This window comes from Eleutherodactylus coqui, chromosome 11 (assembly GCF_035609145.1).
Source record: "Eleutherodactylus coqui strain aEleCoq1 chromosome 11, aEleCoq1.hap1, whole genome shotgun sequence".
Taxonomy (NCBI): domain Eukaryota; kingdom Metazoa; phylum Chordata; class Amphibia; order Anura; family Eleutherodactylidae; genus Eleutherodactylus; species Eleutherodactylus coqui.
The window spans coordinates 142,478,536-142,495,445 of record NC_089847.1 but is presented as its reverse complement, the minus strand read 5'-3'; the positions used below and the strand labels follow the sequence as shown (position 1 = coordinate 142,495,445).

The window sequence follows — 16,910 nt, the reverse complement described above, 5'->3', positions numbered from 1 at the left end:
ATATGTTACCAGATCATCATCTCTGTAAACTACCAGCACCGCCATATGTTACCAGATCATCTCTGTAAACTACCAGCACCGCCATATGTTACCAGATCATCTCTGTAAACTACCAGCACCGCCATATGTTACCAGATCATCATCTCTGTAAACTACCGGCACCGCCATATGTTACCAGATCATCATCTCTGTAAACTACCGGCACCGCCATATGTTACCAGATCATCATCTCTGTAAACTACCAGCACCGCCATATGTTACCAGATCATCTGTGTAAACTACCAGCACCGCCATATGTTACCAGATCATCATCTCTGTAAACTACCAGCACCGCCATATGTTACCAGATCATCATCTCTGTAAACTACCAGCACCGCCATATGTTACCAGATCATCTCTGTAAACTACCAGCACCACCATATGTTACCAGATCATCATCTCTGTAAACTACCAGCACCGCCATATGTTACCAGATCATCATCTCTGTAAACTACCAGCACCGCCATATGTTACCAGATCATCTCTGTAAACTACCAGCACCGCCATATGTTACCAGATCATCATCTCTGTAAACTACCAGCACCGCCATATGTTACCAGAACATCATCTCTGTAAACTACCAGCACCGCCATATGTTACCAGATCATCATCTCTGTAAACTACCAGCACCGCCATATGTTACCAGATCATCATCTCTGTAAACTACCAGCACCGCCATATGTTACCAGATCATCTCTGTAAACTACCAGCACCGCCATATGTTACCAGATCATCATCTCTGTAAACTACCAGCACCGCCATATGTTACCAGATCATCTCTGTAAACTACCAGCACCGCCATATGTTACCAGATCATCATCTCTGTAAACTACCAGCCCCGCCATATGTTACCAGATCATCTCTGTAAACTACCAGCACCGCCATATGTTACCAGATCATCATCTCTGTAAACTACCAGCACCGCCATATGTTACCAGATCATCATCTCTGTAAACTACCAGCACCGCCATATGTTACCAGATCATCTCTGTAAACTACCAGCACCGCCATATGTTACCAGATCATCATCTCTGTAAACTACCAGCACCGCCATATGTTACCAGATCATCATCTCTGTAAACTACCAGCACCGCCATATGTTACCAGATCATCATCTCTGTAAAATACCAGCACCGCCATATGTTACCAGATCATCTCTGTAAACTACCAGCACCGCCATATGTTACCAGATCATCATCTCTGTAAACTACCAGCACCGCCATATGTTACCAGATCATCATCTCTGTAAACTACCAGCACCGCCATATGTTACCAGAACATCATCTCTGTAAACTACCAGCACCGCCATATGTTACCAGATCATCATCTCTGTAAACTACCAGCACCGCCATATGTTACCAGATCATCATCTCTGTAAACTACCAGCACTGCCATATGTTACCAGAACATCTCTGTAAACTACCAGCACCGCCATATGTTACCAGAACATCTCTGTAAACTACCAGCACCGCCATATGTTACCAGATCATCTCTGTAAACTACCAGCACCGCCATATGTTACCAGATCATCATCTCTGTAAACTACCAGCACCGCCATATGTTACCAGATCATCTCTGTAAACTACCAGCACCGCGATATGTTACCAGATCATCTCTGTAAACTACCAGCACCGCCATATGTTACCAGATCATCATCTCTGTAAACTACCAGCACCGCCATATGTTACCAGATCATCATCTCTGTAAACTACCAGCACCGCCATATGTTACCAGATCATCTCTGTAAACTACCAGCACCGCCATATGTTACCAGAACATCATCTCTGTAAACTACCAGCACCGCCATATGTTACCAGATCATCTCTGTAAACTACCAGCACCGCGATATGTTACCAGATCATCTCTGTAAACTACCAGCACCGCCATATGTTACCAGATCATCATCTCTGTAAACTACTAGCACCGCCATATGTTACCAGATCATCATCTCTGTAAACTACCAGCACCGCCATATGTTACCAGATCATCTCTGTAAACTACCAGCACCGCCATATGTTACCAGATCATCTCTGTAAACTACCAGCACCGCCATATGTTACCAGATCATCTCTGTAAACTACCAGCACCGCCATATGTTACCAGATCATCATCTCTGTAAACTACCAGCACCGCCATATGTTACCAGATCATCATCTCTGTAAACTACCAGCACCGCCATATGTTACCAGAACATCATCTCTGTAAACTACCAGCACCGCTATATGTTACCAGATCATCATCTCTGTAAACTACCAGCACCGCCATATGTTACCAGAACATCTCTGTAAACTACCAGCACCGCCATATGTTACCAGATCATCATCTCTGTAAACTACTAGCACCGCCATATGTTACCAGATCATCATCTCTGTAAACTACCAGCACCGCCATATGTTACCAGATCATCATCTCTGTAAACTACCAGCACCGCCATATGTTACCAGATCATCTCTGTAAACTACCAGCACCGCCATATGTTACCAGATCATCTCTGTAAACTACCAGCACCGCCATATGTTACCAGATCATCATCTCTGTAAACTACCAGCACCGCCATATGTTACCAGATCATCTCTGTAAACTACCAGCACCGCCATATGTTACCAGATCATCTCTGTAAACTACCAGCACCACCATATGTTACCAGATCATCATCTCTGTAAACTACCAGCACCGCCATATGTTACCAGATCATCTCTGTAAACTACCAGCACCGCCATATGTTACCAGATCACCATCTCTGTAAACTACCAGCACCGCCATATGTTACCAGATCATCATCTCTGTAAACTACCAGCACCGCCATATGTTACCAGATCATCTCTGTAAACTACCAGCACCACCATATGTTACCAGATCATCATCTCTGTAAACTACCAGCACCGCCATATGTTACCAGATCATCTCTGTAAACTACCAGCACCGCCATATGTTACCAGAACATCATCTCTGTAAACTACCAGCACCGCCATATGTTACCAGATCATCTCTGTAAACTACCAGCACCGCCATATGTTACCAGAACATCATCTCTGTAAACTACCAGCACCGCCATATGTTACCAGATCATCTCTGTAAACTACCAGCACCGCCATATGTTACCAGATCATCATCTCTGTAAACTACCAGCACCGCCATATGTTACCAGATCATCTCTGTAAACTACCAGCACCGCCATATGTTACCAGATCATCTCTGTAAACTACCAGCACCGCCTTATGTTACCAGATCATCTCTGTAAACTACCTGCACCGCCATATGTTACCAGATCATCATCTCTGTAAACTACCAGCACCGCCATATGTTACCAGATCATCATCTCTGTAAACTACCAGCACCGCCATATGTTACCAGATCATCATCTCTGTAAACTACCAGCACCGCCATATGTTACCAGATCATCTCTGTAAACTACCAGCACCGCCATATGTTACCAGATCATCTCTGTAAACTACCAGCACCGCCATATGTTACCAGATCATCTCTGTAAACTACCAGCACCGCCATATGTTACCAGATCATCATCTCTGTAAACTACCAGCATCGCCATATGTTACCAGATCATCATCTCTGTAAACTACCAGCACCGCCATATGTTACCAGAACATCATCTCTGTAAACTACCAGCACCGCCATATGTTACCAGAACATCATCTCTGTAAACTACCAGCACCGCCATATGTTACCAGATCATCGTCTCTGTAAACTACCAGCACCGCCATATGTTACCAGATCATCTCTGTAAACTACCTGCACCGCCATATGTTACCAGATCATCTCTGTAAACTACCAGCACCGCCATATGTTACCAGATCATCATCTCTGTAAACTACCAGCACCGCCATATGTTACCAGATCATCATCTCTGTAAACTACCAGCACCGCCATATGTTACCAGAACATCATCTCTGTAAACTACCAGCACCGCCATATGTTACCAGATCATCATCTCTGTAAACTACCAGCACCGCCATATGTTACCAGATCATCATCTCTGTAAACTACCAGCACCGCCATATGTTACCAGAACATCATCTCTGTAAACTACCAGCACCGCCATATGTTACCAGAACATCATCTCTGTAAACTACCAGCACCGCCATATGTTACCAGATCATCGTCTCTGTAAACTACCAGCACCGCCATATGTTACCAGATCATCTCTGTAAACTACCTGCACCGCCATATGTTACCAGATCATCTCTGTAAACTACCAGCACCGCCATATGTTACCAGATCATCATCTCTGTAAACTACCAGCACCGCCATATGTTACCAGATCATCATCTCTGTAAACTACCAGCACCGCCATATGTTACCAGAACATCTCTGTAAACTACCAGCACCGCCATATGTTACCAGAACATCTCTGTAAACTACCAGCACCGCCATATGTTACCAGAACATCATCTCTGTAAACTACCAGCACCGCCATATGTTACCAGATCATATCTGTAAACTACCAGCACCGCCATATGTTACCAGATCATCATCTCTGTAAACTACCAGCACCGCCATATGTTACCAGATCATCATCTCTGTAAACTACCAGCACCGCCATATGTTACCAGATCATCTCTGTAAACTACCAGCACCGCCATATGTTACCAGATCATCATCTCTGTAAACTACCAGCACCGCCATATGTTACCAGATCATCATCTCTGTAAACTACCAGCACCGCCATATGTTACCAGATCATCATCTCTGTAAACTACCAGCACCGCCATATGTTACCAGATCATCTCTGTAAACTACCAGCACCGCCATATGTTACCAGATCATCATCTCTGTAAACTACCAGCACCGCCATATGTTACCAGATCATCTCTGTAAACTACCAGCACCGCCATATGTTACCAGATCATCATCTCTGTAAACTACCAGCACCGCCATATGTTACCAGATCATCATCTCTGTAAACTACCAGCACCGCCATATGTTACCAGAACATCATCTCTGTAAACTACCAGCACCGCCATATGTTACCAGAACATCATCTCTGTAAACTACCAGCACCGCCATATGTTACCAGAACATCATCTCTGTAAACTACCAGCACCGCCATATGTTACCAGATCATCTCTGTAAACTACCAGCACCGCCATATGTTACCAGAACATCATCTCTGTAAGCTACCAGCACCACCATATGTTACCAGATCATCTCTGTAAACTACCAGCACCGCCATATGTTACCAGATCATCTCTGTAAACTACCAGCACCGCCATATGTTACCAGATCATCATCTCTGTAAACTACCAGCACCGCCATATGTTACCAGATCATCATCTCTGTAAACTACCAGCACCGCCATATGTTACCAGAACATCATCTCTGTAAACTACCAGCACCGCCATATGTTACCAGAACATCATCTCTGTAAACTACCAGCACCGCCATATGTTACCAGATCATCATCTCTGTAAACTACCAGCACCGCCATATGTTACCAGATCATCATCTCTGTAAACTACCAGCACCGCCATATGTTACCAGATCATCTCTGTAAACTACCAGCACCGCCATATGTTACCAGATCATCATCTCTGTAAACTACCAGCATCGCCATATGTTACCAGATCATCTCTGTAAACTACCAGCACCGCCATATGTTACCAGATCATCTCTGTAAACTACCAGCACCGCCATATGTTACCAGATCATCTCTGTAAACTACCAGCACCGCCATATGTTACCAGATCACCATCTCTGTAAACTATCAGCACCGCCATATGTTACCAGAACATCATCTCTGTAAACTACCAGCACCGCCATATGTTACCAGATCATCTCTGTAAACTACCAGCACCGCCATATGTTACCAGATCATCATCTCTGTAAACTACCAGCACCGCCATATGTTACCAGATCATCATCTCTGTAAACTACCAGCACGGCCATATGTTACCAGATCATCATCTCTGTAAACTACCGGCACCGCCATATGTTACCAGATCATCTCTGTAAACTACCAGCACCGCCATATGTTACCAGATCATCTCTGTAAACTATCAGCACCGCCATATGTTACCAGAACATCATCTCTGTAAACTACCAGCACCGCCATATGTTACCAGATCATCATCTCTGTAAACTACCAGCACCGCCATATGTTACCAGATCATCTCTGTAAACTACCAGCCCCGCCATATGTTACCAGATCATCTCTGTAAACTACCAGCACCGCCATATGTTACCAGATCATCATCTCTGTAAACTACCAGCACCGCCATATGTTACCAGATCATCTCTGTAAACTACCAGCACCGCCATATGTTACCAGAACATCTCTGTAAACTACCAGCACCGCCATATGTTACCAGATCATCTCTGTAAACTACCAGCACCACCATATGTTACCAGATCATCATCTCTGTAAACTACCAGCCCCGCCATATGTTACCAGATCATCTCTGTAAGCTACCAGCACCGCCATATGTTACCAGATCATCTCTGTAAGCTACCAGCACCGCCATATGTTACCAGATCATCTCTGTAAACTACCAGCACCGCCATATGTTACCAGATCATCTCTGTAAACTGCCAGCACCGCCATATGTTACCAGATCATCTCTGTAAACTGCCAGCACCGCCATATGTTACCAGATCATCATCTCTGTAAACTACCAGCACTGCCATATGTTACCAGAACATCATCTCTGTAAACTACCAGCACCACCATATGTTACCAGATCATCATCTCTGTAAACTACCAGCACCGCCATATGTTACCAGATCATCTCTGTAAACTACCAGCACCGCCATATGTTACCAGATCATCATCTCTGTAAACTACCAGCACCGCCATATGTTACCAGATCATCATCTCTGTAAACTACCAGCACCGCCATATGTTACCAGATCATCTCTGTAAACTACCAGCACCGCTATATGTTACCAGATCATCATATCTGTAAACTACAAGCACCGCCATATGTTACCAGATCTGTGTAAACTACCAGCACCGCCATATGTTACCAGATCATCATATCTGTAAACTACCAGCAGCGCCATATGTTACCAGATCATCATCTCTGTAAACTACTAGCACCGCCATATGTTACCAGATCATCATCTCTGTAAACTACTAGCACCGCCATATGTTACCAGATCATCTCTGTAAACTACCAGCACCGCCATATGTTACCAGAACATCATCTCTGTAAACTACCAGCACCACCATATGTTACCAGAACATCATCTCTGTAAACTACCAGCACCGCCATATGTTACCAGATCATCATCTCTGTAAACTACCAGCACCGCCATATGTTACCAGATCATCATCTCTGTAAACTACCAGCACCGCCATATGTTACCAGATCATCATCTCTGTAAACTACCAGCACCGCCATATGTTACCAGATCATCTCTGTAAACTACCAGCACCGCCATATGTTACCAGATCATCATCTCTGTAAACTACCAGCACCGCCATATGTTACCATAACATCATCTCTGTAAACTACCAGCACCGCCATATGTTACCAGATCATCATCTCTGTAAACTACCAGCACCGCCATATGTTACCAGATCATCTCTGTAAACTACCAGCACCGCCATATGTTACCAGAACATCATCTCTGTAAACTACCAGCACCGCCATATGTTAGCAGATCATCTCTGTAAACTACCAGCACCGCCATATGTTACCAGATCATCATCTCTGTAAACTACCAGCACCGCCATATGTTACCAGATCATCATCTCTGTAAACTACCAGCACCGCCATATGTTACCAGATCATCTCTGTAAACTACCAGCACCGCCATATGTTACCAGATCATCTCTGTAAACTACCAGCACCGCCATATGTTACCAGATCATCATCTCTGTAAACTACCAGCACCGCCATATGTTACCAGATCATCATCTCTGTAAACTACCAGCACCGCCATATGTTACCAGATCATCATCTCTGTAAAATACCAGCACCGCCATATGTTACCAGATCATCTCTGTAAACTACCAGCACCGCCATATGTTACCAGATCATCATCTCTGTAAACTACCAGCACCGCCATATGTTACCAGATCATCATCTCTGTAAACTACCAGCACCGCCATATGTTACCAGAACATCATCTCTGTAAACTACCAGCACCGCCATATGTTACCAGATCATCTCTGTAAACTACCAGCACCGCCATATGTTACCAGATCATCTCTGTAAACTACCAGCACCGCCATATGTTACCAGATCATCATCTCTGTAAACTACCAGCACCGCCATATGTTACCAGATCATCTCTGTAAACTACCAGCACCGCCATATGTTACCAGATCATCATCTCTGTAAACTACCAGCACCGCCATATGTTACCAGATCATCATCTCTGTAAACTACCAGCACCGCCATATGTTACCAGATCATCATCTCTGTAAACTACCAGCACCACCATATGTTACCAGATCATCATCTCTGTAAACTACCAGCACCGCCATATGTTACCAGATCATCTCTGTAAACTACCAGCACCACCATATGTTACCAGATCATCATCTCTGTAAACTACCAGCACCGCCATATGTTACCAGATCATCTCTGTAAACTACCAGCACCGCCATATGTTACCAGATCATCATCTCTGTAAACTACCAGCACCGCCATATGTTACCAGATCATCTCTGTAAACTACCAGCACCGCCATATGTTACCAGATCATCTCTGTAAACTACCAGCATCGCCATATGTTACCAGATCATCTCTGTAAACTACCAGCACCGCCATATGTTACCAGATCATCATCTCTGTAAACTACCAGCACCGCCATATGTTACCAGATCATCTCTGTAAACTACCAGCATCGCCATATGTTACCAGATCATCTCTGTAAACTACCAGCACCGCCATATGTTACCAGAACATCATCTCTGTAAACTACCAGCACCGCCATATGTTACCCGGAGCATCGTCTCTGTAAACTACCAGCACCGCCATATGTTACCAGATCATCATCTCTGTAAACTACCAGCACTGCCATATGTTACCAGAACATCATCTCTGTAAACTACCAGCACCGCCATATGTTACCAGATCATCATCTCTGTAAACTACCAGCACCGCCATATGTTACCAGAACATCTCTGTAAACTACCAGCACCGCTATATGTTACCAGAACATCTCTGTAAACTACCAGCATCGCCATATGTTACCAGATCATCTCTGTAAACTACCAGCACCGCCATATGTTACCAGATCATCATCTCTGTAAACTACCAGCACCGCCATATGTTACCAGATCATCTCTGTAAACTACCAGCATCGCCATATGTTACCAGATCATCTCTGTAAACTACCAGCACCGCCATATGTTACCAGAACATCATCTCTGTAAACTACCAGCACCGCCATATGTTACCCGGAGCATCGTCTCTGTAAACTACCAGCACCGCCATATGTTACCAGATCATCATCTCTGTAAACTACCAGCACCGCCATATGTTACCAGATCATCATCTCTGTAAACTACCAGCACCGCCATATGTTACCAGATCATCTCTGTAAACTACCAGCACCGCCATATGTTACCAGATCACCATCTCTGTAAGCTACCAGCACCGCCATATGTTACCAGATCATCATCTCTGTAAACTACCAGCACCGCCATATGTTACCAGATCATCTCTGTAAACTACCAGCACCGCCATATGTTACCAGATCATCTCTGTAAACTACCAGCACCGCCATATGTTACCAGATCATCATCTCTGTAAACTACCGGCACCGCCATATGTTACCAGATCATCATCTCTGTAAACTACCGGCACCGCCATATGTTACCAGATCATCATCTCTGTAAACTACCAGCACCGCCATATGTTACCAGATCATCTGTGTAAACTACCAGCACCGCCATATGTTACCAGATCATCATCTCTGTAAACTACCAGCACCGCCATATGTTACCAGATCATCATCTCTGTAAACTACCAGCACCGCCATATGTTACCAGATCATCATCTCTGTAAACTACCAGCACCGCCATATGTTACCAGATCATCATCTCTGTAAACTACCAGCACCGCCATATGTTACCAGATCATCATCTCTGTAAACTACCAGCACCGCCATATGTTACCAGATCATCTCTGTAAACTACCAGCACCACCATATGTTACCAGATCATCATCTCTGTAAACTACCAGCACCGCCATATGTTACCAGATCATCATCTCTGTAAACTACCAGCACCGCCATATGTTACCAGATCATCTCTGTAAACTACCAGCACCGCCATATGTTACCAGATCATCATCTCTGTAAACTACCAGCACCGCCATATGTTACCAGAACATCATCTCTGTAAACTACCAGCACCGCCATATGTTACCAGATCATCATCTCTGTAAACTACCAGCACCGCCATATGTTACCAGATCATCATCTCTGTAAACTACCAGCACCGCCATATGTTACCAGATCATCTCTGTAAACTACCAGCACCGCCATATGTTACCAGATCATCATCTCTGTAAACTACCAGCACCGCCATATGTTACCAGATCATCTCTGTAAACTACCAGCACCGCCATATGTTACCAGATCATCATCTCTGTAAACTACCAGCCCCGCCATATGTTACCAGATCATCTCTGTAAACTACCAGCACCGCCATATGTTACCAGATCATCATCTCTGTAAACTACCAGCACCGCCATATGTTACCAGATCATCATCTCTGTAAACTACCAGCACCGCCATATGTTACCAGATCATCTCTGTAAACTACCAGCACCGCCATATGTTACCAGATCATCATCTCTGTAAACTACCAGCACCGCCATATGTTACCAGATCATCATCTCTGTAAACTACCAGCACCGCCATATGTTACCAGATCATCATCTCTGTAAAATACCAGCACCGCCATATGTTACCAGATCATCTCTGTAAACTACCAGCACCGCCATATGTTACCAGATCATCATCTCTGTAAACTACCAGCACCGCCATATGTTACCAGAACATCATCTCTGTAAACTACCAGCACCGCCATATGTTACCAGATCATCTCTGTAAACTACTAGCACCGCCATATGTTACCAGATCATCATCTCTGTAAACTACCAGCACTGCCATATGTTACCAGATCATCATCTCTGTAAACTACCAGCACCGCCATATGTTACCAGATCATCATCTCTGTAAACTACCAGCACCGCCATATGTTACCAGATCATCTCTGTAAACTACCAGCACCGCCATATGTTACCAGATCATCATCTCTGTAAACTACCAGCACCGCCATATGTTACCAGATCATCATCTCTGTAAACTACCAGCACCGCCATATGTTACCAGATCATCTCTGTAAACTACCAGCACCGCCATATGTTACCAGATCATCATCTCTGTAAACTACCAGCACCGCCATATGTTACCAGATCATCATCTCTGTAAACTACCAGCACCGCCATATGTTACCAGAACATCATCTCTGTAAACTACCAGCACCGCCATATGTTACCAGATCATCATCTCTGTAAACTACCAGCACCGCCATATGTTACCAGATCATCATCTCTGTAAACTACCAGCACTGCCATATGTTACCAGAACATCTCTGTAAACTACCAGCACCGCCATATGTTACCAGAACATCTCTGTAAACTACCAGCACCGCCATATGTTACCAGATCATCTCTGTAAACTACCAGCACCGCCATATGTTACCAGATCATCATCTCTGTAAACTACCAGCACCGCCATATGTTACCAGATCATCTCTGTAAACTACCAGCACCGCGATATGTTACCAGATCATCTCTGTAAACTACCAGCACCGCCATATGTTACCAGATCATCATCTCTGTAAACTACCAGCACCGCCATATGTTACCAGATCATCATCTCTGTAAACTACCAGCACCGCCATATGTTACCAGATCATCTCTGTAAACTACCAGCACCGCCATATGTTACCAGAACATCATCTCTGTAAACTACCAGCACCGCCATATGTTACCAGATCATCTCTGTAAACTACCAGCACCGCGATATGTTACCAGATCATCTCTGTAAACTACCAGCACCGCCATATGTTACCAGATCATCATCTCTGTAAACTACTAGCACCGCCATATGTTACCAGATCATCATCTCTGTAAACTACCAGCACCGCCATATGTTACCAGATCATCTCTGTAAACTACCAGCACCGCCATATGTTACCAGATCATCTCTGTAAACTACCAGCACCGCCATATGTTACCAGATCATCTCTGTAAACTACCAGCACCGCCATATGTTACCAGATCATCATCTCTGTAAACTACCAGCACCGCCATATGTTACCAGATCATCATCTCTGTAAACTACCAGCACCGCCATATGTTACCAGAACATCATCTCTGTAAACTACCAGCACCGCTATATGTTACCAGATCATCATCTCTGTAAACTACCAGCACCGCCATATGTTACCAGAACATCTCTGTAAACTACCAGCACCGCCATATGTTACCAGATCATCATCTCTGTAAACTACTAGCACCGCCATATGTTACCAGATCATCATCTCTGTAAACTACCAGCACCGCCATATGTTACCAGATCATCATCTCTGTAAACTACCAGCACCGCCATATGTTACCAGATCATCTCTGTAAACTACCAGCACCGCCATATGTTACCAGATCATCTCTGTAAACTACCAGCACCGCCATATGTTACCAGATCATCATCTCTGTAAACTACCAGCACCGCCATATGTTACCAGATCATCTCTGTAAACTACCAGCACCGCCATATGTTACCAGATCATCTCTGTAAACTACCAGCACCACCATATGTTACCAGATCATCATCTCTGTAAACTACCAGCACCGCCATATGTTACCAGATCATCTCTGTAAACTACCAGCACCGCCATATGTTACCAGATCACCATCTCTGTAAACTACCAGCACCGCCATATGTTACCAGATCATCATCTCTGTAAACTACCAGCACCGCCATATGTTACCAGATCATCTCTGTAAACTACCAGCACCACCATATGTTACCAGATCATCATCTCTGTAAACTACCAGCACCGCCATATGTTACCAGATCATCTCTGTAAACTACCAGCACCGCCATATGTTACCAGAACATCATCTCTGTAAACTACCAGCACCGCCATATGTTACCAGATCATCTCTGTAAACTACCAGCACCGCCATATGTTACCAGAACATCATCTCTGTAAACTACCAGCACCGCCATATGTTACCAGATCATCTCTGTAAACTACCAGCACCGCCTTATGTTACCAGATCATCTCTGTAAACTACCTGCACCGCCATATGTTACCAGATCATCATCTCTGTAAACTACCAGCACCGCCATATGTTACCAGATCATCATCTCTGTAAACTACCAGCACCGCCATATGTTACCAGATCATCATCTCTGTAAACTACCAGCACCGCCATATGTTACCAGATCATCTCTGTAAACTACCAGCACCGCCATATGTTACCAGATCATCTCTGTAAACTACCAGCACCGCCATATGTTACCAGATCATCTCTGTAAACTACCAGCACCGCCATATGTTACCAGATCATCATCTCTGTAAACTACCAGCATCGCCATATGTTACCAGATCATCATCTCTGTAAACTACCAGCACCGCCATATGTTACCAGAACATCATCTCTGTAAACTACCAGCACCGCCATATGTTACCAGAACATCATCTCTGTAAACTACCAGCACCGCCATATGTTACCAGATCATCGTCTCTGTAAACTACCAGCACCGCCATATGTTACCAGATCATCTCTGTAAACTACCTGCACCGCCATATGTTACCAGATCATCTCTGTAAACTACCAGCACCGCCATATGTTACCAGATCATCATCTCTGTAAACTACCAGCACCGCCATATGTTACCAGATCATCATCTCTGTAAACTACCAGCACCGCCATATGTTACCAGATCATCATCTCTGTAAACTACCAGCACCGCCATATGTTACCAGAACATCATCTCTGTAAACTACCAGCACCGCCATATGTTACCAGAACATCATCTCTGTAAACTACCAGCACCGCCATATGTTACCAGATCATCGTCTCTGTAAACTACCAGCACCGCCATATGTTACCAGATCATCTCTGTAAACTACCTGCACCGCCATATGTTACCAGATCATCTCTGTAAACTACCAGCACCGCCATATGTTACCAGATCATCATCTCTGTAAACTACCAGCACCGCCATATGTTACCAGATCATCATCTCTGTAAACTACCAGCACCGCCATATGTTACCAGAACATCTCTGTAAACTACCAGCACCGCCATATGTTACCAGAACATCTCTGTAAACTACCAGCACCGCCATATGTTACCAGAACATCATCTCTGTAAACTACCAGCACCGCCATATGTTACCAGATCATATCTGTAAACTACCAGCACCGCCATATGTTACCAGATCATCATCTCTGTAAACTACCAGCACCGCCATATGTTACCAGATCATCATCTCTGTAAACTACCAGCACCGCCATATGTTACCAGATCATCTCTGTAAACTACCAGCACCGCCATATGTTACCAGATCATCATCTCTGTAAACTACCAGCACCGCCATATGTTACCAGATCATCATCTCTGTAAACTACCAGCACCGCCATATGTTACCAGATCATCATCTCTGTAAACTACCAGCACCGCCATATGTTACCAGATCATCTCTGTAAACTACCAGCACCGCCATATGTTACCAGATCATCATCTCTGTAAACTACCAGCACCGCCATATGTTACCAGATCATCTCTGTAAACTACCAGCACCGCCATATGTTACCAGATCATCATCTCTGTAAACTACCAGCACCGCCATATGTTACCAGATCATCATCTCTGTAAACTACCAGCACCGCCATATGTTACCAGAACATCATCTCTGTAAACTACCAGCACCGCCATATGTTACCAGAACATCATCTCTGTAAACTACCAGCACCGCCATATGTTACCAGAACATCATCTCTGTAAACTACCAGCACCGCCATATGTTACCAGATCATCTCTGTAAACTACCAGCACCGCCATATGTTACCAGAACATCATCTCTGTAAGCTACCAGCACCACCATATGTTACCAGATCATCTCTGTAAACTACCAGCACCGCCATATGTTACCAGATCATCTCTGTAAACTACCAGCACCGCCATATGTTACCAGATCATCATCTCTGTAAACTACCAGCACCGCCATATGTTACCAGATCATCATCTCTGTAAACTACCAGCACCGCCATATGTTACCAGAACATCATCTCTGTAAACTACCAGCACCGCCATATGTTACCAGAACATCATCTCTGTAAACTACCAGCACGGCCATATGTTACCAGATCATCATCTCTGTAAACTACCAGCACCGCCATATGTTACCAGATCATCATCTCTGTAAACTACCAGCACCGCCATATGTTACCAGATCATCATCTCTGTAAACTACCAGCACCGCCATATGTTACCAGATCATCATCTCTGTAAACTACCAGCACCGCCATATGTTACCAGATCATCATCTCTGTAAACTACCAGCCCCGCCATATGTTACCAGATCATCTCTGTAAACTACCAGCACCACGATATGTTACCAGATCATCTCTGTAAACTACCAGCACCGCCATATGTTACCAGAACATCTCTGTAAACTACCAGCACCACCATATGTTACCAGATCATCATCTCTGTAAACTACCAGCACCGCCATATGTTACCAGAACATCATCTCTGTAAACTACCAGCACCGCCATATGTTACCAGATCATCATCTCTGTAAACTACCAGCACCGCCATATGTTACCAGAACATCATCTCTGTAAACTACCAGCACCGCCATATGTTACCAGAACATCTCTGTAAACTACCAGCACCGCCATATGTTACCAGATCATCTCTATAAACTACCAGCACCGCCATATGTTACCAGATCATCATCTCTGTAAACTACCAGCACCGCCATATGTTACCAGATCACCATCTCTGTAAACTACCAGCACCACCATATGTTACCAGAACATCATCTCTGTAAGCTACCAGCACCGCCATATGTTACCAGAACATCATCTCTGTAAACTACCAGCACCGCCATATGTTACCAGATCATCTCTGTAAACTACCAGCACCGCCATATGTTACCAGAACATCATCTCTGTAAACTACCAGCACCGCCATATGTTACCAGATCATCATCTCTGTAAACTACCAGCACCTCCATATGTTACCAGAACATCATCTCTGTAAACTACCAGCACCACCATATGTTACCAGATCATCATCTCTGTAAACTACCAGCACCACCATATGTTACCAGAACATCATCTCTGTAAACTACCAGCACCACCATATGTTACCAGATCATCATCTCTGTAAACTACCAGCACCGCCATATGTTACCAGATCACCATCTCTGTAAACTACCAGCACCGCCATATGTTACCAGATCATCATCTCTGTAAACTACCAGCACCGCCATATGTTACCAGATCATCTCTGTAAACTACCAGCACCGCCATATGTTACCAGATCATCATCTCTGTAAACTACCAGCACCGCCATATGTTACCAGATCATCTCTGTAAACTACCAGCACCGCCATATGTTACCAGATCATCATCTCTGTAAACTACCAGCACCGCCATATGTTACCAGATCATCTCTGTAAACTACCAGCACCGCCATATGTTACCAGATCATCTCTGTAAACTACCAGCACCGCCATATGTTACCAGATCATCATCTCTGTAAACTACCAGCACCGCCATATGTTACCAGATCATCATCTCTGTAAACTACCAGCACCGCCATATGTTACCAGATCATCTCTGTAAACTACCAGCACCGCCATAT

At 44.4% G+C, this 16,910-nt stretch overlaps 1 protein-coding gene across 1 annotated transcript in view; it reads right to left on the bottom strand.

Moving 5' to 3' along the window:
* Window positions 1-16,910, bottom strand: part of OTOG (otogelin) — a 276,916-nt gene that overhangs the window by 115,005 nt on the left and 145,001 nt on the right. The gene's annotated exons all lie outside the window — the stretch shown is intronic.